The 24,720-nt window shown below is 38.1% G+C and overlaps 1 long non-coding RNA gene across 8 annotated transcripts in view; it reads left to right on the plus strand.

The window, feature by feature from the left end:
• LOC101412618 (uncharacterized) overlaps window positions 1-19,498 on the plus strand; it is a 405,636-nt gene extending 386,138 nt beyond the window's left edge. For all 8 annotated transcript variants that reach the window (XR_011645691.1, XR_011645694.1, XR_011645696.1 and 5 more), the window contains one exon: window positions 13,683-19,498. This is a non-coding gene — a long non-coding RNA (uncharacterized lncRNA). The remainder of the gene's footprint in view (window positions 1-13,682) is intronic.
• The last annotated feature ends 5,222 nt before the right edge of the window (window positions 19,499-24,720 follow it).

A 24,720-nucleotide genomic window follows, 5' to 3' on the forward strand; every position in this document is an offset into this window, starting at 1 on the left:
CTGTCCAGTGAGGATAAACAAATAGGTAAATATAAATACCAGTACTAGTGGATTTTGGGTTTATTACTCTACTTTTTGCTTCTTAAAATATCTAATAGACAAATGCATAAAAAGTAATGATAAATCAGTGGTTTTGGACTCATAACATATAAACATGTAATTTGTGACAAGAATTGTACAAAGGTGAGGGGATGGGGGTATAGAGACATAGTTTGTGTAACTTTTGAAAGTAAGTTGGTATCAAAGCAAATGAAATTGCTATAGGTTTTAGATGTTAATTTTAAGCCCCATGGTAACTACAAAGAAAATATTGGAGAATATGCAAGCTGATAAGAGTTAGAAATTAGAGTACAGGTTTCCAGGGGCAGAGGTAAGAGGAAGGGGAATTTAATGCGTGATCGATAGAGAGTTTCTGTCTGAAGAAATGAGGACGTTTAATAATGGACAGTGGCAAATTACTGCAATATTGTGACTGTGTGATCAATCCTGTTATATGGTATGCTAGGGGGTGGTTGATAATGAAAGTTTATGTTGTATATATGTTTCCATAATAATAATAAAAAAAAGAGCAACTAAAGAGATGACAATTAAAAGCTCTACATGATCCTGGATGGGATCTAGCAAAGGAAGAGGAAAGGCTCAGTGGGCCATTATTGGGATATATGAAAAAATTGGAATATAGGTGGCAAGCTCTCATGCTAAGTTTCTTTTTTTTTGGGGGGGGGGGAGAAGGAAAAGAGAATTTATTTACAACCGGCTGGGCTCGAGACCTTTCTGTTCAAAACCCGAACCCCGAATAAGATTTTCTTTTTTTTTTTTTCAAAGATTTGTATTTTTTTAAAATTTATTTCTCTCCCCTTCACAGCCCCCCCCCCCACCAATGCTAAGTTTCTTGAACTTGATAACTGGACTTAGGGTGGTTACATAAGTGAATATCCTTGTTCTTGGTAAATGTACATGGCAGATTAAATGTTCAAGAAGCATGATATATTATACCAAATATCACTGATTGTACACTTTGGATGAATTGCATGCTTTATTAATATGTATCAATAAAATTGACTTGTGAAAAAAAGAAGCATGATATATACAATCTATACTCAGGTGTTCTGAAAATGTGTACGAATGTGTGTGTATACATACATACATATATATAGATATGCAGGCAGATACATAGGTATATAATAGATAGCTTGATAGATAGATAGATAGATGATAGCTAGATAAAATGATATTGCCAATGTGGCAAAATGTTAAAATTGATGGATCTGGTTATCTGGGGATTAGGGGTATGTTGGCATTCTATGTATGGACTTTGTATTATTTTTGTAATTGTCTTGTAAGTTTGAAAATATCTCAAAATAAAAAGTAAAATAAATAGGGAGAATAAAGAAATAAAAGGTGGAAAGATGAGTCAGGGCCAGATGATGGAGAAATCAAAGGTGTTAACTGATAACACTAACCCACAGATCCCCAGGCACTAAACCATAGAAATCTTCTCTGATTCAAGTAGGAAAAAAGAGGTTGCCTGGCAATGTGACCCAGAACATGACCAGAAGGCAGCTTGTCTTAGAGATGTAGCAGAACACTTTTGTTCACTTTGGACATCTATTGAGTTTATTTGAAGCATGTCCCCTGAATAGGAAGTTAGGGACCCTTGTTGATAAAACCTTTATGTTGAAAAAGAAAAGCCAGAAGAATGTTAAGCTACTTCATCCATATCCTTGTAAGTATATATAACTTTTTCCTGAATGGTCAAATGAGTTTTCCAATATCATCTTTTTAAGACTCACTGGTCCAAGGTGAATGATTAATGTATTTTTTTGTATTGGAGAGGTTGTAGGTTTACAGAAAAACCATGCAGAAAATACAGAGTTCCCATTTACCCCCAATACTCACACAGTTTTCCATATTATTACTTCTTTGCATTAATGTGGTCCATTTGTTATAATTAATGATTCAATATTATCATTATAATATAAACTATAGTCCATAGTTTACACTAGAGTTCAATGTTTTGTGTTGTATGGTCCTATGTGTTTTTTTAAAAATTTTACTCTAGTAACATATAAACAATCTAAAATTTCCCCTTTTAGCCACAAATATATAAAGTAATTCAGTAATGTTAATTGCAGTCACAGTGTTGTATTCCTTTCACCACCATCCATTACCAAAACTTTTCCATCATGCCAAATGGAAATTGTGTACTAATTAAGCATTAAATAAACATTCTCTATCCCTCTACTTTAGCCTCTGGTAAACTATATTCTAGTTTTTGACTCTATGGAGTTGCTTATTCTAATTATTTCATATCAGGGAGACACACAATATTTTTCCTTTTGTGGATGGCTGATTTCACTTAACATGATATCTTCAAGTTTTGTCTATCTTGTCATATCTATGAGAACTTAATTGCTTTTTAAGGTCAAACAATATTCCATTGTATATTTATACCACATTTTTTTTTATCCATTTATCTATTGATAGACACTTGGGTTGCTTCCATTTTTGGGCAATTGTGAATAATGGTACTATGAACATAGGTGTGCAAATATCTGTTTGAATCCCTGCTTTCAAGTCTTTTGGTTATATACCCAGAAGTAGGATGCCAGATCATATGGTAATTCCACCTGAGGAACTACAAACTGAAAGTCCACAGAGGCTGGTTTACATTCCAACCAATAATAAACAAGTGTTCCTATATCTCCACATCCTTCCCAGTACTTATTTTCTGTTTTTAATGGTAGCCATTTTAATGGGCATGAAATGGTATTCATTGTGGTTTTGATTTGCATTTTCTTAATGGCTAATGATGTTGAGCATCTTTTCATTTGCTTTTTTGGCCATTTGTTTATCTTCTTTGGAGAAATGTCTATTCAAGTCATTTGCCCATTTTTTAATTGAATTGTTTGTTGTTGTTTTTTTGTTGTTCTTCAATTGTAGGATTTCTTTATTTATTCTGAAAATTAAGCCCTTTTCAGCCATATAGACTTCAAATATTTTCTCCCATTGTGTAGATTGTTTTATTTTCACGATGAAGTCCTTGGTTTCTCAAAGTTTTACATTTTGGTAAAGTTCCATTTATCTATTTTTTTCTTTTTTTAATTTGTGTTTTTGTTATAAAGTGTAAGAAGTCATTGCCTAAAACAAGGTCCTGAAGATGCTTCCCTAGGTTTTCTTCTAGCAGTTTTAGAGGTTTGGTTCTTATGTTTTGGTTTTTGATCCATTTTAGTTTATTTCTGTATGTGGTGTGAGGTAGGGTTCTACCTTCATTTTTTGCATATGTATATCTGATTTTCCCAGCACCATTTGTTGAAGAGACTATTCTTTACCCATTGAGTGAGCTTGGTATCCTTGTCAAAAGTCAAATAGTGGGAGTGGATGTGACTCAAGTGCTTGAGTATCTGTTTCCCACATGGGAGGTCTTGCATTCAGTCCCGGTACCACCTAAAAAACAAAAAACACAAACAACAAGCAAACAAACAAATAAAGAAAACCCAGCTCAGGGGAACCAATGTGGCTCAGTAGTTGAGTGCTGGCTTCCCACATAGGAGCTCTCGGGTTTAATCCCTGCCCCCGATACCTCAATAAAAAAAGTCAATTGGCCATAGATGTAAGGGTTTATTTCTGAACTTTCCATTTCACTTCATTAGTCTATTTTTGTGTCAGTGCCATGCTGTTTACTTACTGTAGTTTATATATGGTTTAAAATTGCAAAGTGTGAGAAGCGGATGTGGCTCAACTGATTGGGCTCCCTTCTACCATATAGGAGGCCCTGGGTTTGTGTCCCAGGTTCTCCTTGTGAAGGTAAGTTGGCCTGCGCCCATGGAGAGCTGACAGCCAGTGCCTATGGAAAGCTGGCACAGCAGGATGGCCCAACAAAGGGAGATAAGAAGGCACAGAAGAACATGCAGTGAATGGACACAGAGAGCAGACAGCAAGCAAGCAGCAAGGTGGGGGGGGGGGGAGGGCGGGATAAATAAATAAAATAAACCTTTAAAAAAAATTGCAAAGTGTGACTCATCCAAATATCTTCTTTTTCAAGAGAGTTTTGGCTAATCAGCCACCTTTAGGCTTTTGTGTAAATTTGATGATTGTCTTCTTCATATCTTCAAAGAAGGCTGTTGGAATTTTTATTGGAATTCTTTGAATCATTAAATTATTTTGTATTCAATTAGCATGTTAGCAATATTTAGTTTTCTAATTCATGAACATAAAATGTCCTTCCATTTATTTTGGTCTTTGTTGATCTAATTTAGTAATGTTTTATAGTTTTCTGTGTACATCCTTAGTTAAATTAATTTCTAGATGTTTTATTCTTTTAGTTGCACTTTTAAATGAATTTTTTCTTGATTTTCTCTTCATATTCTTCATTACTAGTGTCTAAAAATACTACTGACTTTTTCATGCTAACCTTGTACAGGGCCACGATGCTGAATTTATTTCTTAGCTCTAAGAGCTTTGTTGTGGATTTTTCAGGCCTTTCAATATATAGGAAATTGTTATCTGCAAATAGGGAAAGTTTTACTTCTTCCTTTCAAGTTTGGATGTTTTTATTTCTTTTTCTTGCCTTATTGTTCTGGCTAGAGCTTCCTGTACAATTTTGGGGAACAGTTATAACAATGGTCTCCTTGTCTTATTCCCAATCTTAGGGGGAAAGCTTTCAGGCTTTACCATTGAGTATTCTGTTAGCTGTGGGCTTTTTATATTTGCCCTTTACGATTTTGAGGAATTTTCCTTCTATTACTAGTTTTCTAAGTGTTTATTTATTTATTTATTTTTTATTGACTTTGTAATAATATTACATTAAAAATATATATATATGAGGTCCCATTCAACCCCACCACCCCCACCCCACCTCTCCCCCCCCAGCAACACTCCTTCCCATCATCATGACACATCCATTGCATTTGGCAAGTACATCTTTGGGCACCTCTGCACCTCATGGTCAATGGTCCACATCATGGCCCATACTCTCCCCCATTCCATCCAGTGGGCCCTGTGAGGATTTACAATGTCCGGTGATTGCCCCTGAAGCACCATCCAGGGCAGCTCCATGTCCCAAAGACGCCTCCACCTCTCATCTCTTCCTGCCTTTCCCCATACCCATCAGCCATCATGTCCACTTTTCTCAATCCAATGCCACCTTTTCTATGTGGACATTGGATTGGTTGTGTCCATTGCACCTCTATATCAAGAGGAGGCTCAGATTCCACATGGATGCTGGATGCAATCCTCCCACTTTCAGTTGTAGACACTCTAGGCTCCATGGTGTGGTGGTTGTCCTTCTTCAACTCCATCTTAACTGAGTGTGGTGAGCCCAATAATTCAGATTGTAGGTGCTGGAGTCTGTTGAGGCTCAGGACCTGGCTATCACATTGTCAGTCCAGAGATTCAAATCCCCTAAATATATCTTAAACCCTGACACTAACTGCACCTCCAGCACATTAGCATGAAAGTCTTATGTAGAGAGATCCCATCTGAGTCCAGATTCATCACACATAAACACCAGTTCCAAAGAGGGGCCATCTGACCTGGTAGTTAACCCCATCGGCCATGACCATAACTCCCATGGGTCTCTTTAGCCCTCGAAGGAACCGATATCTGGGGGTTGTATCTGCTTTATCTGTCTCTCAGACTCTGCTCAGTTGTGCATAAGGACAATCCTTCTGACAGCCTCCAGACACTTTTTTAGAGACTCGTAGCCATATAAACTCATTTCTCCTTTCCATTTCCCCCTTACATTAGGTCAAACAGCATTTTAAAGTCATGTTATTTCATGTAGACAGGGATATTCCGCTGATCCGCGTTGAACCTTCCATATAAGGTCATTTTCCAGTTGCATCATCAGTTGGTAGTTGATAGTGGTCCCTCGGTGCCAGGGAGGCTCATCCCCGGGTATCATGTCCCACGCTGGGGGGAAGGCATTGCATTTACATGCTGAGTTTGGCTTCGAGACTGGCCACATTTGAGTAACATGAAGGCTGACAGGAGGAAATTCCCAGGCACAATGCTGCTCTAGGCCTTGTTCTTATTTTAGGCTTATCAGCTCACAAGCATAGTCATTAGCGTCAGGGGCTCACTGTTGAACCCTCACTCCCTCCCGGTCCCCGCCGCTGCACCTGGGAGACTGTCGCTGCTCCCCTAGGGACCATGACAGAGCACCACTGGCCAGGAACCCAGTACCCCCCCTGCTGTGGTTTTTAATTGTTGCCACTATGAGTATATCCAAACATTGCCATGAACCCTGGACATATGTTCTGTACAGCTCCCTGTCAGCCATATATCCCCTGTCAATGGTATCCCATACCAGTATTCCTCCATTGCCTTTGTTGAACCACTCTGTGATCCAGAACTCCCTGAAATTTGAAGTCCAATATAATGTCAGGGTCCCTTACTAGGAAATGGCATATAGCGATGGGTTTAAAGGTTAGATAAAGAATACGTGTTGACTTGGAAAAAATTCTACATCCTATCTTTCCCCCCCCCCCCCCCCCCCAATTATTGAGCTTCTCTTCACAGGAGCCCTAGACCACAGCAATGCATATATATAGTATACAGCACTCCCATACATCCACCACAAAACCTTTTCCCTTCCACAGCGATACTCTTACACCCTATTCACATCATATTTACTTAACGTGATGTACAGAGTCTGAGACGATAGCTTTCAAACAAGGTGACATCTGTGCTTACATTGTGGTGCATACTTTAGGATACACAGTTTTTTACGTTCTTAGTTATCCTATGTTTTACATTATGGTTTACATTATCAGTCTGTCATCTCCTATATGTTATGGTGTAATATTACATGTTTTATATCCATCCTTGTGTACTCTCATGAAACTCCTCTCTTACCCCCCATTTACCTTGGTTACACACATTTAATGTCCATTTTCCCTTCCACCTTGGTGCCCACAGTGACAGCCAACCTCCGTTTCCCGAGGAGCCACTTCCAGATATAGATGGAATAGTGTTCAGGGCCTAACTTGCTCAACTACCCCAATGCCCTGGGAGCCACCCTTTCTCTCGAGGGATACAGTTCCCTCTATTTGATGGCATTAGTTCTCCCCAGGATGTGGATCCACCCCCACTCTCACTATTTGGGTTTCTACCCCATGGTGTCACCCACTCTGGCAGAATGAGCATTTAGACATTCCCCAGGAGCCCGTCCTGCATCAGACCCTCCCCTCGAGCATTCTAAACAGGTAACCCTCTTTATTATATTTTGATATGATTTTCTCGGCATTTTACTCTCCACCACCACCTGACCCTCTCCTGTGTAAGTGTTTTTTTGAATCAAGGTGGGATGCTGGATTTTGTCAAATGTCTTTTCTGCTTCAATTGAGATGGTCATGTTTGGTTTGTTTGTTGTTTTCATTCTATTAATGTGGTGTTTTACATTAACTGATTTTCTTCTGTTGAACCACCCTTGGATAACTGGGAGAAATCCCACTTGATCATAGTGTATCATGATTTTTAATGTGTTGTTGTACTCAGGTTGCTAGTACTTTTGCATCTGTATTCATAAGGGATAGTTTTATTTTCTTGTGGTGAGATCTATTTCTTTTTAACTCAGTGTAGATTGTATATTTCATCTGGTTATCTAGTTTGTTAGAATACAATTATTTATATTATCCTCTTATAATCCTTTTTATTTCTGTGGAGTTGGTAGTAACATCCATCTTTTCTGATTTAGTTATTTGTGTCTTCTCTGTTTTTGCCCTTGTTAGTCTAGCTAGAGGTTTGTTGATTTTATTGATCTATTCAAAGGACCAACTTTTGGTTTTGTTAATTCTTTCTATTGTTTTTTGTTGTTGTTGCTCTTGTTATTCTATATTTCAATTATATATTCTGTAATATTTATTTCCTTCCTTCTGCTTGCTTTGCGTTTAGTTTTCTCTTCCTTCTTTTGATTCTCCAGTTGTGAAATAAGGTCTCTGATTTGAAATCTTCTTTTTTTAATGTAAGCATTTATAGGTATAAATTTGCCTCTCAGTACTACCTTTGCTGCATCCCATAGGTTTTGGTATGTTTTGTGTTTGTTTCATTCATCTCAATATAGTTCCTAGTTTATCTCATGATTTTTTTCTTTGATCCATTGTTTGTTTAAGTGGACATTGTTTAATTTCCACATATTTGTGAAATTTTCAGTTCTCCCTCTGTTATTGATTTTTAGCTTCATTCCACTGTGGTTAGAGAAGATGCATATTATTTTTTAAAATATATATATTTTATTTATTTTAAAGATACATAGATCACACAAAATGTTACTTTAAAAAATATAGGAGGCTTCCATATGCCCCACTCCCCACACCTCCCACTTTTCCCACATCAACAACTTCTTTCATTAGTGTGGTCCATTCATTGCATTTGATGAGTACATTCTGGAGCACTGCTATACAGCATGGATTATAGTTTACGTTGTAGTTTACACTCTCTCCATTCAGTGGGTTATGGCAGGATATATAATGTCCTGCATCTGTCACTGCAATATCATTCAGGACAAGTCCTGAAAATGCCCCCACATCACACCTCCTTTTCCATCTCCCTGTCTTCAGCAACTACCATGGCCACTGTCTCCACATCAATGATATAATTTTTAAGTTTATTCAGACTTGTTTTGTGACCTAATGTGTGGTCTATCCTAGAGAATGACCCATGTACACTGGGAAAGAACAGGTATTCTGCTGCTGTTGGGTGAAGTGTTCTATACATGTCTATTGGGTCTGGTTGGTTAAAAGGGTCATTCAGGTCTTTTGTTTCCTTATTGTTCTTCTGTCCTTATTGCTCCATCTGTTATTGAATGTGGTGTCGAAGACTCCTACTATTAATGTAGAACCAGTATTTCTTCCTTCACATCTGCCAATATTTGCTTCATGTATTTTGGGGCTCTGCTCTTAGGTACCTATATATTTATAATTGTTATGTCTTCTTATTGAATTGGCCCTCTTGTCAGTATATATTGACCTTCTTAATCCCTAAGAACAGTTTTGACTCAAGGTCTATTTTATCTGATATTGGTATAGCTACCCCAGGTCTCTTTTGGGGACAATTTGCTTGTTCTATATTATCCATCCTTTCACTTTCAGCCTACTTGTTTCTTTGAACTTAAGGTGTATCTTTTGCAAACAACATATAATTGGGTTAGCTTTTTTTTTTTAAATCCATTGTGCCAATCCTGCCTTTAAACCGGAGATTTTATTCTGTTTTCTCTTAACATGAATAGTGATAATGCAGGACTTTCTTAAGCTGTTCTCTTTGGTCTTTGTAATTCTTACACCTTTTTTATCTCTCCATTTTTTTTTCTCCCATGCCTACCTTCATATTTGTTTTGTTGTTGTTATGTATCATTTTGAGTCCCTTCTCATTTCCTGCTGTATATATTTTTAAGATATTTTCTATGTGGTTATCATGGGGCTGAAATTAACCATCCTAAATCTATAACATCATTTTTTATGTTCCTATACCTTTCTTTTTCCCTACCTTTTTGTTGTACTTGTTATTAATTATATCTTTATATGTTGTATTTCCAAACCATAGATTTATCATAACGTTTTATGCATTTGAATTTTCAAACCTATATGACTTATGAAGTTAAGTTACACACCAAAACATACAATACAGTAGTGCTGGCATTTATAATTACCCATAGGGTTACCATAACTGAGACCTTTGTTAGTATTATTTTTTCTTTGTCACTTCCATCCGCTGTCTAGTATTCTTTCCTTTCAGTCTGAAGAACTCCCTTTAGCATTGCTTTTAGGGCAAGGCTAGTGGTGATGAATTCCCTCAGCTTTTGTTTACTTGAGAATGTCTTTTTCTCCCCTCATTTTTGTAAGACAGCCTCATATAAAGTTTTTCTTTGGCAATTGTTTTCTTTCAGGACTTTAAATATTTCATCCCACTGTCTTCTTGCCTCCATTGTTTCCAAAGAGAACTTGACACTTAATCTTATTGGGACTCCCTCCTTATAAAATGTTGCTTTTCTCTTGCAGCTTTCAGAACTCTCTCTTTGTCCTTGACTTTAAAAAGTTTGACTACTATGTCTATGGATGTGATTCTCTTCAAGTTCATCCTGTTTGGGTTTCTTGGGCATCTTGAATATGGATATTCTACATTTTTCATTAAATTTGGAAAGTTTTCTGCCATTTTTCCTTTGTGTATTCCTTCTGCCCCTTTCTACCTTTCTTCTCCTTGTGGGACTTTTATAATGTATACATTGGTACATTTGATGGTGTTATGCTCTTTTTGCTTTTAAGTCATTTTAATTTCTGTTCCACAGCCTGACTCATTTCAATTGCCTTTTCTTTGAATTCACTGAGTCTTCCTTCTGCCATGTCCAGTCTTTTGTTGAAACTCTCCAGGGAATTTTTCATTTCAGCTGTTGTGGTCTTCAACTCTAGTATTTCTGTTTGATTCCCTTTAAAAAATGTTTAGCTCTTTATTGAGATACTCATATTGTCATCTACTGTTTACCTTATATCATTTATTTCTTTCTCCCTGTTTTCCTTTAGCATCTTAAAAAATCTTTTTATTTTTTAATTCTTTGTTTGGAATATCCAAAGTCCGGTTCCTTCATTGATGGTTTTTGGATTTTTTTCTTCCTTCCTTTAGATGGGTCATCATTTCCTGTTTCTTTGCTTGTCTTTTTTTTTTTTTACACTGCACATTTTAATATTTTAAAATGTTAACTCTGGGATTATTCTCTAGCTGTTTGTCCCTTAAATTTGTATCCTGCTAATAATATGGCAGAGATTTTCTTGCATGACAGAAGCTAACAAAAAACAAACAAACCAAAACAAAAAAACACCTTTCACAGTCTTTGCCAATTGGTTCTGCATTGGCTCTCCTTCAGAATTTAGCCATCCTATCAAGAAGATCAACATGAGGCAAAGTGAATTGCTGGCTCCTCTCAGTTGTTTCTGAATCTTTGTCTTGTCCTATTTTGTTCTGGGCTTGTACTTGCTTGTGGACTTAGGAATTCCCAATTCCTAATACCCATTTGCAGGAATTCTAACACCCCTCTACACCCCATAAAATCGACCCTCCCCACCCCGCCCCAGGTGCTGTATCCTATATCTCAAAATACTTAACCCATTACCCCAGGCCACTTTGACATAAATGTTTCTCACTCTGTGTTTAGCGGTCAGCAAGCTGCTTCTCCCTACAAGGCAAGTTCTGGGAGGGTGAGGCAGGTGTGTGTTTTTAGTTCATTCTTTCAGGCTACCCCTGCTAGCTTGGCACCAACATAGAGGCAAGCCATTATGCACATAGAAATTACTCTGCTCCCCTGGAACAGAGCCATGAAACTTTGGACATCAAAAGATCCCAGACCTCATTTCTACAGATAGGAAACTGAAATTCAGAGAAGTTCAGTGGTCACTACTAGTACAAGGTTTCCCAGGCAATTAGTGATAGTGGAGAAAGGTATCCTGATTTTCTGCTCTCAGTTCTTTCTTGTGAACCACAGTTATTCTTCTCTCAGTTACAGATATGTATGTATAGGGAAGAGCAAAGGATTCTGAAAGGATTTTTTTCCCCTTTCTCTAGCATACAGAATACATTTAAATTTTAAAGGAGCCTCAACTCATAAAAAGACTTTAACATAATATTTTATGTGATATGATTATGTTCTACAAAATCCAAAAAATATTTAAGGAGATTTTCTTTGGTGATGAGCAACTGCTCCTGGTAGGAGCCTCATCCACCTTCCAAAAAAGAAAGATCCCTTCTCTTTTTCATCTGATTTTTTCAGTGAGGTACTAGAGGGAAATGTTGGGAACAAATGCTTGTTCAAACTATAATATTCCCTTGAATAACAGATCTTGAAATCCTTTAAGGATTGTAATGTTCTTTTAAAATTGAATTTGATTCTATAGAACTTGATCCTAACTAACTTCCATACTGAAGTATATCATGACTAGTGATTGGATAGTTTAAAGAATATTATAAAAATAAATTTCCATATTGAGAGAAAAAAGGTTCATATCCTGTGACCTGGGAATTATCTTCTAGGAGTATTTCCTAAAGTCGTAATAGGAAGGAAATTTGTGAGGGTAAATGATTAAATGGAGAGGATGAGATCCTGTCCTACTGGAAAGCATGAAGAGACCAAAAGAAATGCTCCAAGGAAAAGCCAAATAGCAAAACTTTTCATTGTTTTTATGAATAAAAAATTCATGATTGCTGCATTTATTAAGTGCTTACCAAGTACTGGACACTGTTATAAGGCTTTACAGGAATTAGCACATTTAATCTTCACAAGAACCCCATGAGGAAGGTACAGTTAATACCCCCATTTTAGAGAGTATAATGAAACATAGAGAACTAAGTTAACTTGTTTTTGGTCATGTTTCTAGGAAGTGGTGAAGTACTCATTCAAAAATAAACTGTCTGGCTCCACAATCCATGCTTTTTTTTTTTTTTTTAATTAAAATTTTTAAATACCAAGGTAACTTCTATCACATGGGCAAGGCTCTAGATCCCCAAATTCCACTTAAATGAATTAACAGAGACACACACAATTATTTTTGGACAAGGATATTCATGAAAACATTGTCTCCAAAAATGAAAGTTGGAAACATGCAAATACTGAACAATTAGGGATGCATTAAGGGCCCAATTTTAAAAATGGAAAAAGGAAAGCAAAACACAAAGCAGAAAATAAAAATCACTCATAATCCCTATAATCAGAAATAACTACCAAGAAATTTCTATGTATATATTTTTAGTTTTTTATGTCTTTTGTTTCTGATATAAACTGGAATCGTACTGAATATATTGCTTTATAACCTGACTTTCTAGGTTGATAATATTATAAATACTTTTCATGCCATTAATTTAATGGCTTCATGGTATTCCATTATTTATATATATTATGATTTATTTATATGTATATAAATAAATATTTATATACATTTATTTCTTGTTGGGTCCAGGCTCTTTTAACCATGATGCTATACTGCCTTAATCGATGGTAATCCATCATCCATAGGCAGTTGTGTAGATTTATTAATTTAGAGTTTAGTGCCATTCATGATCTGTCTCTAACCAGCTCTTCCAACTTAATCTCCCTGTGCTTTGCTTCACTAACAGTGAGTTGTAGCCAAACAGAATCACTTGTTCTTCTCCAAGCCTTCTTGTCTCCTTTAATCATGCCGGCCTCAGGCAGCAAAGACTGAACTTACCCTTTCAGCTCTTTATTTTTCTATTGTAATCATCCTTAGAAAACTCAGTCTATATTTTCCCTTTTCATTGAAAAACTTTTGATCTCTCTGTAAATGATCTCTCCTTCTTTATACCCCTAGAAGTTTAGTTGGTCATCACTTACGGTACCTACGCATTCTCTCATATTATAGGTATTTTTCTACTGATCTAATTATACATTAGGGCTCCATATCTGTGATGGATATACTATAGGACATACTGTGGATGGCTGAAACTATGGATATATACAAATACCTACACCCTATCGTGCACTGTCACAGTTACTTTTGCAGCTTGAGATGCACCAGCTAAACTAGCACAAATTTTGTCTCTATGCTTCATCACTTCATGAATTGAAGATTCATGCTTTCCATACAACCTGGCAATCTCCACATACAATTTTCTTTCTTTTTTAAATACTTGGAAAAATTTTATTTTTTCACTAATGGGAAGTGCTTTGTGTTTTCTTTCAGGTTTAGAAGTACTACCAGCAACACAAATTTTGTGCTTTGAGGCCATTGTTCCAGTAAATGAAGGCTTTCTTAAACCAAGGTGCTGTGATAATACTACAAGGAATGCCATCAGTGAGACCAGTAGAGGCAGACTGGTGGAGAGTTTTACGTCAGAGCATGGGTATGGGGACAGTGGGAGATGAGTCAGGTACTGGGTTGGCAGACTTCACCTGTACTTGCTTGGTGGGTGGTTTGAAATTTATGAACCATTTTTTTGTGGGTTTTTTTCCCTTGAATTTTCCAAATTTTCCAGTTTTTTCATTTTATTCCCTCATGGTTAACCACAGGTAACTGAATCAACATATAATGAATTAGCAGATATGGGCGCATTACTGCACCGTACTAGACTGAATACTACTTGCAAGCAGAATTCCTGCTTGAGTCAGTTTCTTAAACCACAAATGGCTGAGCCATGTCTTGCACTTAGTAGATGCTCAATAAATTTTCATGGGATAAATGAAGGAATGCAATATTATTTTCAACTGTGCAAAGTTGTAAATAGTCCAAAAATCTAATGATGGGACAAGATAAACTAAAGCACATCAGTTCTAAAGAATTTTGAGCAATAATTAAAAATAAAGCTATAGCAAAAGGGAAAATGTCGGTAAAATAATGTCAGATGAAAAAAAGCAGAACATGGAATTAAATGTATTTTAAACATGCATGCTTGAGGGGTTAAAAATCGGAACAGATCTATGGAGTGGTGGTGTTGGGGGATATTTTTGCTTGGATGACAGAATGGGTGAAATGTTTTCTTTATTTATTTCCTGTAATATTTTTATAAAGAAGTAGTAAACGAATGAATCACACCTATCAACATAGTTACAACTTTGAGATTATTTTACTGGATTATGGAAAATAAGGCTTTTTTTTTTTTTCTCTTAACATCTTTTGACTGTTTCTTGTATTGCAAGAATTATGTTGGGCACCTTATGTATTTTATGTTGTATGATTCTTAAAAGTTTCAGAGAAGTAAGTGCTTTTATAGCACCTATTTTACAACATAGAGGTACAGAAAGATTAAAAAGCTTGGCCAAGGACGCAGCAAGGAAATGTCAGAGCTGGGACTTTAGTGCAATTCTGTTGGAGTCCAAATCTCATATGGTCCACTACCATGAGGTAACAGCAAATATATCAAGGTTGACTCAGACCCAGAGGGAAAATCAGCTCACTAATTTAAAAAAAAATTCAGACCCCACCTTCAAGAGGCTCATGGTTTTGTTTTATAATCAGTGCCTGCGTGTATGAAATAATATTAGGAGGAAATGTGTGATAGTTTCATCTTAGAATCCTCTTCCTTCTTTAGCCATCCAATGAACTTCTGCTCATCCTGTAATACCCAAGTGCCTCCTCCTTGGAGATACTTTTTCCATCTTCCCCCGGTTCTTGTGTATATCACTACCTTGAGTCTTACAGTTTCTTGTTCAAACTTTCACTAGAACATTCAGTGTTATGCTGTTGTGTTGTGAGACCATCTGGAATGTGAGCTTGTTGATGGTAGGAAATGCCTTCCCAATTTCTGTATCTCCATACCTCTCTGAGAATTTTAATATGGCATATATAAATTTTAATATGTTGCCACTTTGCCACAAGAATTCTTTAGAAAACCCAGGAGCCCTAAAATGTGGCATTGCAATTTACTGCTTCTAAAAGGATATGTAAATGTCATGCCTGTGGTTAGCCCAATTGTTCCTGCGGATGGCTTACTTTCTTTAAAACAGGCAAAAAACTCCCCACAGAAGCACTTTGATTTGTCACATTTCTAAAGCACCTAAGTGTCAAAACTGCTTTGGACTGTATTTGTTCTCATATAGGGACATGCTGTTTCCTAAAGGCGTCTTTGCCTGGTTCTCTTCTTCTATCTCCTGCACCCGCTCAAAAGCAAAATGCAACATTCTGTTCAATTTATCTTCTCCAGCTAGGGTGGGTAAATCGCGTTGCTTCTATAGAAGAACGATGTCCAGTTTATCTTCTTCCTGTTCAGGGATTATGATCCATTACCAAGGTCTTTCTCTCTTCCTCTCTTTTTCTTTATCCCTCCCTCCCTCTGTGGGTTAACATGGCCCTTCATTTCTTCTATTAGTTGCCTCCATTCTTCACTCTAGAGTCTATCTTTAGCTGCTTTCTCATGGCCCATCATGGCCTTCAGCCCTTGAGTCTCCATATCTCCAACCTTAATCTTATTAATCTTATTAAGAACTTTCTAGTGTATCAGCAATTCAATTGCCATGTCATAATTTAAGATTTCCGGGGGGGGAAATCTGCTCCAATAATTTGAGTCTGACCTGGTGAGGATCACATGGATCATGGCATATTGATCTCAAAAATGATGCTGGGAGCAACTGCTACAGTGACTGATAGGATATTTATAGCAATCCCTAATTCCTCCTTCCTGCTCCTCTAGACCAAACTAATATACTAAATATATGTAACTTCTATATTCTCTTTTCCTCCTCCCTCCCCACTGTTTTGACCCTCATATGTTCCTGCATGGATTACTGTGATAGTCTCTAATTTAGTCTCCTTGCTTCTGATCTCTCACCCAGGCTAATATATGCTCCCCATTGCTGCCCTTGGAAAACCTAAAAATAATCATGCCATTTCCCTAATTTAGAACCTTCAATGGCCTCTTACTGCTTATGGAATAAAGTCCAAACTTCTTAGGAGGCTATATCAATTCTTTGAAATTCAAAATCCTTCCTCTCTCCCCCATCTCATTTCATACCATTCCTCCACTGGCTCTTTGTGATCCAACTGCTTTCTGGTATTTACTGCTCACAAGCCCACACTGCACATCTCCCTTCTCTTCTTGGGGCTTCTACAGCTCTTTGTGTCACACTACTCAGGGCTTTAGTCTTGACATTGATGCTTTTATCTTTCTACCTTGAGCAAGATTTTCCTAAACAGTGCTCCCTGAACCCACTGAGCTTTACAAAAGTAATCATGGAAATTACATTGGAAAAATATGTTTGGTTCTCCTAGGAATTCATAGACTCAGCAAAATGTTGTTTTTCTAATTTTGCTGGAATAAAATCAATTTAGAGTAGCCATGCTACCTCATGTAAAGTGGAAGTATACTAATTGGCATCTTCAGTTACCAAAAGTGGGAAAAATGTAACCTTGCTTTTTAATAATTTTTTTTTTTAGTGGGTACACAATCTTTTAAAAACTTAAAGCCTGATGGTAGAAAAATAATTGGTAAAATACCCCTGCACCTCACTGCCTCAAAAAATTGGGGACTCAGCTTCAAAAGCTCTAAAATGGATACTGATTGATCTCTTAGGCACGTGCAAGCTCAGGCATTTATAGTCAGGGAAATAGGCTAAAATGAGCTAACTTTATATCTGTATCCATTGTTGATCCACAAAGGTCCTATTTCTTTGTCTATTCCCAGTCCCTAAATCAGGGATTAGCCTAGATTAGGGACTAAGCCAATACTTATTGACTAACTAATTGACCAAACTCTGAACACTTTCTGAAGAAGAAGAAAGAATTGTGGTCAAGGATGTAAGAATGAATACTGATATATAAAGAAACCCTACACCTCGAAAATAAAAAGACAGGCAAACTATTTTAAAAATGCCCAAGTGATTTCAATAGACACTTCTCCAAAGAAGAAATATAAATGGCTAAAAAGCACACAAAAATATGCTCAATATCACTAGCTATTAGGGAAATGCAAATCAAAACTTTAATGAGATCTCATCTTACATCCATTAGACTGGCAGCTATTAAAAAAACAGAGCACTACAAGAGTTGGAGAGGATGTGGAGGAATGGGAACCCTCATCTACTGCTGGTGGGAATGAAGAATTTTGCAGCCATTGTGGAGGACAGTTTGTCAGTTCTTCAGAAAACTAACCATAGAACTACCATATGATCTGGCAATCCCACTGCTGGGTTTAAACCCAGAAGAATTGAAAGCAGGGACACACCAACAGCTACATGCATACCAATGTTCATAGCTGCATTATTCACTATTGCCAAAAGTTGGAACCAACCCAAATGTCCATCAACAAATGAATGGATATACATATTGTGGTATATACATTCAATGGACTATTACTCAGCTGTAAGAAGGAATATAGTATAAACACATGGGATAACATGGATGAATCTTGAAGTCCTTATGTTGATTGAAGCAAGCCAGGCACTGAAGGACAAATAATACATGAACTCACTGATACGAATTAAGCAAATTGAGCAGACTCACAGAGCTAGAGTCTGGAAGACAGGTTTATAGGACACAGAAAGGGAGAAGAAGGTTGTGAGCCAGTGCCCATTTGGGCAAAATCTATGATAACGTGGAAGTGTGTAGTTGTGAAGTGGATGGGCATGACAGTGGTGCAGCCATTGGGTTGAGTGGTGCTGGTTGTGAAGGGAGTAGATTCAGGAGGGTGGGTTGAACTATCCATGGAACTGGGGAGAGGATTGGGGGAAGTGAACACAGGGAATTTGCAGGTATGTGGTTGAAACTACAAGGTTGGGAATATTCTTTTGGCAGTATGGTAGGGGAGGGTTACTGGCTTAGTGTGTTGGATGTGGGGGACATTCAGGACAGGGTGCTCCTGGGGCAGGCTTCTTGGGAGTGTGTGGGTGTTCATCTTGTCATAGTGTGTTGTATCAGTGGGTGGAGAGCCATGTAATGAGTGGGAAGGTGTTGGACTCCCGTCCTGGGGAGTCCTGCTATGCTCTAAAATAGAGGAGTTGCAGTCTCTTGAGAGCAGAGGCAGTGCCTAATAGGGAAGGACAGGTCAGTATGTCAAGCCCCCAATGTTGTTGCAAGTAACTATGAATCTTGTTCTTCAAGGAGTGAAGCTTGGTGGTCGCAGTGGGTCCCAATGAGAGGAATAGATGGAATATGGGGCATTTTGGGGGCAATTGAAGTGTTCTACATGATCTTGCAATGATGGATACAGGACATGTTAAATTTCATCAAAATTTATAAAGGTGTATGGTCCAAAATGTAAACCATAATGTAAATCATTGACGATGCTTAGTAGCAAGGTTTCAATATTTGTACATCAATTGTAACAAATGTACCATTCACATGTAAAATGTTATTAATAGGGGAAAGGGGAAAAGAGAGAGGATGTTGGGTATATGTGAATCCCCTATATTCTGTATGTGAATTTTCTGTAGCCTAAAGCTTCTTTGAAGACAAAATGAAAAAAATAAAAGACATGGGGGGAATAAACAGAAGAAAATGTCACTGTACATACAAGATAACAGATCCTACAATGATGAAAGACATAGTGTCAATTTTTTTTTAGTTTTTGTGTTTTTTAAATTATCTTTTTACTATTCCAAATAGTTTTTGAAATTTTTGTATTTTATTTGTTATTTTTAAAATGATCTTTAGGGAAGCGGACTTGGCCCAGTGGTTAGGATGTCCATCTACCACATGGGAGGTCTGCGGTTCAAACCCCGGGCCTCCTTGACCCGTGTGGAGTTGACCCATGCGCAATGCTGATGTGTGCAAAGAGTGTGGTGCCATGAAGGGGTGTCCCCCATGTAGGGGAGCCCCACATGCAAGGAGTGTGCCCTGTAAAGAGAGCCACCCAGCGTGAAAGAAAGTGCAGCCTGCCCAGGAATGGCACCACACACACGGAGAGCTGATACAACAAGATGACACAACAAAAAGAGACACAGTTTCCCATGCCACTGACAACAACAGAAGTGGACAAAGAAGAACATGCAGCAAATAGACACAGAGAACAGACAACTGAGGTGGGGGGAGGGTCGAGAAATAAATAAATAAATCTTTCTAAAAAATGATCTTTATTATTTCATTTTCTTATTAATTGTATTTGGTTATTTTCTCAGCTTCATTTTTGAGGACGTTTTAGATCACAGAAAGGTTACAACTGTGGCAAGTGAGGATCATTGATGTGGGGTGTAAGTGATGGAGAATGCATGGGAGGAGTTTCACCTGGGGCATACCTATAAGCCATATAAATGTGTTCAGATTGTCATGGGGCATTGTCACAGTGGGTGGAGATTAGCACAATAACTGAAAGAATATCGAATTCCCATCCTGAGAAGCTCTGCCACGCTCTCTAATAGGACAGCAAGAATCCCTTGAGTACAGGGGCAGTGACTAATGAAGGAGGATGGACAATTGATGGGCCCCTGATATTGATAACTGTACTTAGAAACCTCTACTTTTGAAATTGAAACTTAGCCTAGTATTTTAGAGTGCCTAAGAGTTACCTCCTGAGAGCCTCCTTGTTGTTCAAATGTGGCTTCTCTCTAAGTCAAACTCAGCATATAAATGCATTACCTTCTCCCCAGCATGGGACATGACTCCTGGGGATGAGCCTCCCAGGCACTGAGGGATTACTACCAAGTACCAACTAGCAATGCAACTGGAAAAAGACATTGACCAAAAGGGGAAAGGGTAAAGGCAAACGAGTTTATATGGCTAAGAGACTTCAAAGTGAGTGGGGAGGTCATTCCAGAGGTTACACTTATGCACATCTCAGCAGGATGTCATTGACTGCCAAAGTAAATGTTGCTTCAAATAGTGGAGACATCCAGACACTATAGGTAGAGCAGACAGCTCAGGAGTTTGGTGCTCTGCCAGTGGGCCCTACTTGGAAATTTATGTTCCCCAGTGTGATAAATTTGGACCCAGTTGTGGTTTCCCTACACATGGCTCTTCTGCCCCTTCTATTTGAACTTAGAGTTAGTGCTAGAGTTGATAGGTATATGTCCAAGAGACTTTAATCTTTGGGCTGTCCATGTGCCAACTGGGCCCTGAATCTCAACAGAGTTGTAACATCTACTCTTCAGTTCATTGGACTTACCCAGGACAACTAACAAGGAGATAATGATGGACAACAACCATCCCAAGGAACGGAGAATGCCTGCAACTGTAAGTAAGATAGTCCCATCCATCTGCCCCATGGGATCTAAGCCCTCTTAATTAGAGGTGGAGTGGGCATCACATTCCAGAATCCTCAGATTGGGAAATAAACAATGGATTAGAGTAGATTTACTAGTATTCTAATATATACTTATTGTGATTCTAACAATGGAAGAACTTTTATCATTAATGTAGAGGCAGTAGCCATTGGAGGTTCTGAGGGGAGGGAGAGGGAAAACAGGGGTAATCATGGGACATTTTGGGGGCTTGGAAATTGTCCTGAATGACACTGCAATGACAGATAAAAGCCATTATATGTCTTGTCATAACTTTCAAAGTTGTGTGGGAAAGAGTGTAAACTATAATCCACACTTAGTGGCAATGCCTCCAAATGTGTTCATCAATTGCAACAAATGTACCACACTAATGAAGGATGTTGTTAATGTGGGAAAATGTGGGAGGGGTTAGGAGCAGTGCATATGGGAATCCCGTATATTTTTTATGTAACATTTATGTAATCTAAGTATCTTATTTTAAAAAGTAAAAAAGAATATTAAAAAAAAGAATGAACACTGAGTTAGAAGATATTGACTTTTTTTAAAAGATTTATTTTATTTATTTATTCCTCCCCTTGCTACTTGCTTGCTGTCTGCTCTCTGTGTCCATTCACTGCATGTTCTTCTGTGTCTGCTTGTCTCCCTTTGTTGCGTCATCTTGCTGTACCAGCTCTCCGTGGGCGCTGGCTGTCAGTTCTCTGGAGGGACGGGCCAGCTTGCCTTCACAAGTAGTAGACAGGAGCCCAACCAGTTGAGCCACTTCTGCTTCCCCATATTGATTTTTACAAAAGGAAAGAGAGGCCCCTTGGAACCAACCATATAAGTGGGAGACTAAGTAACTGCTTTGTTTGATGGGAAGGCAATGAGCTGAGAAGTCAAGGAACCACGCAATCCTTTAGATATCGTTCTAGAAAAGACATTGAGGACAAATAGATAATGATTCACAGAGAGATGAAAAAGAAGCATGGATAGTCATTACCCACTGAATGTAACTCTCCCACCTTGCAGGCCACAAATATCTTTCTTCAGTTTACTAATAAAGAAAAAGAACATGACCCATAATCACTGAGACAGGGATGCAAAAGATAGACACTTTAACATCATGATGGTGAAGATGACTATGATTATGATTCTTATTTTTTTAAAGGGAAGTGGATGTGACTCAAAAAGTTGGGTACCCACCTACCACATAGGAAGTCCAGGTGCCTCATAAAGACGACAAGCAAGACAGCAAACTGACATGACGGGCTGGATGGTTAACTGATGCAACAAGCTGAAGCAATGAAGTGACACAATGAAGAGACACAACGAGGAAACTCAATGAGACACAGCAGGAGCAGAGGTGGCTCAAGCCATTGGGTGCCTCCTTCCCACGTAGGAGGTCCTGGGTTTTGTTTCTGGTGCCTCCTGAAAAGAAGATGAGCAGACACAGAAAGTACACAATGAACAGACATAGAGAGCAGACAGGGAGCACAAACAGTGGGGGAAGAGGAAATAAATGAAAAATTTAAAAGTGATAGGGTATACAATATTAAAAAAATATTTTATGAGCACCTATCTGAGCTCACCTTGTGCAATGGAGTATGAAAGAGTAGAAGGGAAAATATAATATAGTAAGGGAAATTAAATAATGTTGTCAATAAAGAACCTTAATCTAGTAGGGATCTATACTTGAATATAAGGACTATTTACTCACCATGTGACCTTGGACCAGTTACTTAACTTTTTTGAGCCTTAGTTTTATCAACTATAAAATGGGAAATGTCATACTTGCTTCATAACATTATTGTGAGGATTAAATGAAATACTGTATGCAGACAGATAATAGATGCAAAATACCATTTGAAAATATGAGATTTCAAAGATTAGATTTTCATATCATTCAATAGTTAGGTAAAATGCTTACAAACAGCCATGAGTAATACGCAATGGAGTTTGATATTATTGCAATTTTTCTATATTAAGGAATCGATAAAAATTCTTATTCATTGAGGTAATTTTCTCTGTTCAAATTGGGTTTTGATTTCTTCTCTTCTTGAAGTACCTTTATTTTATTGATCTGTGTCTTACACCATTCTGGTCCTAGGGTTTAAGGGGTACCCCTAAGTTTTGGCCCGAGTGACTAGAGAATGGGATTGTCATCCGCAAAGATGGGGGAGACTGTGGGTTTTACAAGTTTGGGAGGGGAGATCAGGAATTAACATGTCAGTTAAGATATGTTGATTTTGAGATGGTGATTAGATATCCAAGGGGATATATCAAGTAGAGAGTTGAGTACACTAGTCTAGAATTTGGAAAATGAGTCTGGGCTAGAGATAGAAATTTGGGTGTTGATGGCATTGAGAGAGATAATATTTAAAAAGATGCAGGGCAGCTGACAAGTTGTACCTTTGGCTTTTCCAGGATTGAGCTTGCCTTGTTTTAACCTAGATTTTAGGAGTGGAGTTTCTCCCCTCCCCACCCCCCCACCCCATTCCTTCCATCTCTCTGCCCAATCCCAGTAACTCTTTGCATTATCTTGTACATTTTAGCTCCCCTCCGCTTTCCTAATTTATTTCTTTGCCTGTACTCCGCTTTTCCAGTGCAATAATTTCCACACCTTGCTCACTGTGTAGGATTTCAATCCATATACACAAAAGAACACAATGAAGCTGAGCAATGCAGGAAGTAAACTTGTGGCCCTGGCTCTGGGAGACTGGTGTGCTAACCACTGAGTGACCAGAAACATGGATTTTTTATAACTCTTTAGAGAGCCAGATGTTAATCACCACCCCAATTTTCAACAGAAACTCCCTCTAGGTGCCAGTGAATTTGCTTTGCATATTCTGGGGGCTCAAGTGTTTACTGTTCACTAGAGAGGGTACAGAAGATCTGAGAGAATTGCCTCTTGCCTTCGAGGAATACAGGCTCTAGTGGGACAAGTCTGCTGGTACTCAAAAGAAACCATACAACAAGTTTAGGAGAAAAGAATGGGACATTGTTCAGAAGGTGGGGTTGCTGAGTAATTAATTACTCCAGTTCCATCCTAACCATCCTGTTCCATGTTGTCTGTAAAGTGTTCATTAATTCCCCAAACAGTATCAGGAGGTTCATGACACTCTGGAGAATAACCCTTATTATTTTTATAAATAATATTAATTTTATTACTGTAAAATAATGCATCTTCTTTTAAAAAGAGAGAAAATTAAACACAAAAAGAAAAACTTCACTGCCAGAGATGACCATGTGAGTGCCCTTCTAATGTTTTTTCTATGAATAAACACAGGCATTTTTTTTTAAAACAAAAATGAGATCTTACTACTTTGCAGCATCCACTTATAACATCATTTGGGTCCCTGCCCATTACCAACTGCCTATCTGTATCATGACGGTGGGGACTTTGGCTTGTTTCATTTTCTTTCTCTTCAGCATCCAGGACAGTGATGAGCAATTGGAGATGCTTTACAGTCACTGAATGCTACAGAACTGAAAGCCTCTCTAACCATTACCAGTTAACCTTTCCTTTTGCAGATGGGAAAGCTGAGACCCAGAAGGTGAGCATATTTTCATGCCACATGGCCAGAAAGCTGCAGAACCAGAAGGCAAACAAAGCCCTAGACTCCAAGAGCAATGTTCTTTTGCTGCAACATCTGGAATCTGAGTCAAGGCAACATCTGTGAAGTACAAGTGCAGAAAAGGAAGGGAGTCAACTTGACAGGAGAAGTTTGGGGTAGAGATGACAGCGCAGGTCTCTTGTGGTTCTTTCTGAACTTTCAGTTTTACTTAAAAGTCTTGAGACCCCTGACCATCATAGAAGAATGAAGTTTGGGTGTGAAGCATGGGAAGGAGACAGATTTGGGAAAGCAACTCACGAGCTCAGCTTTGCAAAACCCACAGTTGTAAAACAGCTCAGCCCTCGTCAACACACTGAGGGTGTGTAGAAAGCACCCAGGAGAGTGTTGGCCACTCAGAGTCTCATTTCTGGTTTCATGTCAGATGCGAGGGACTCCTGTTCCTCATTCAGGCCTTATGAGGCCTAATAGCTTGGCAGCTTTGCTAACTGTCAAGGTGGATTTTACATTTTGACTTTGTCAACC

Source organism: Dasypus novemcinctus, chromosome 14 (genome assembly GCF_030445035.2).
Source record: "Dasypus novemcinctus isolate mDasNov1 chromosome 14, mDasNov1.1.hap2, whole genome shotgun sequence".
In the NCBI taxonomy this organism is placed as follows: domain Eukaryota; kingdom Metazoa; phylum Chordata; class Mammalia; order Cingulata; family Dasypodidae; genus Dasypus; species Dasypus novemcinctus.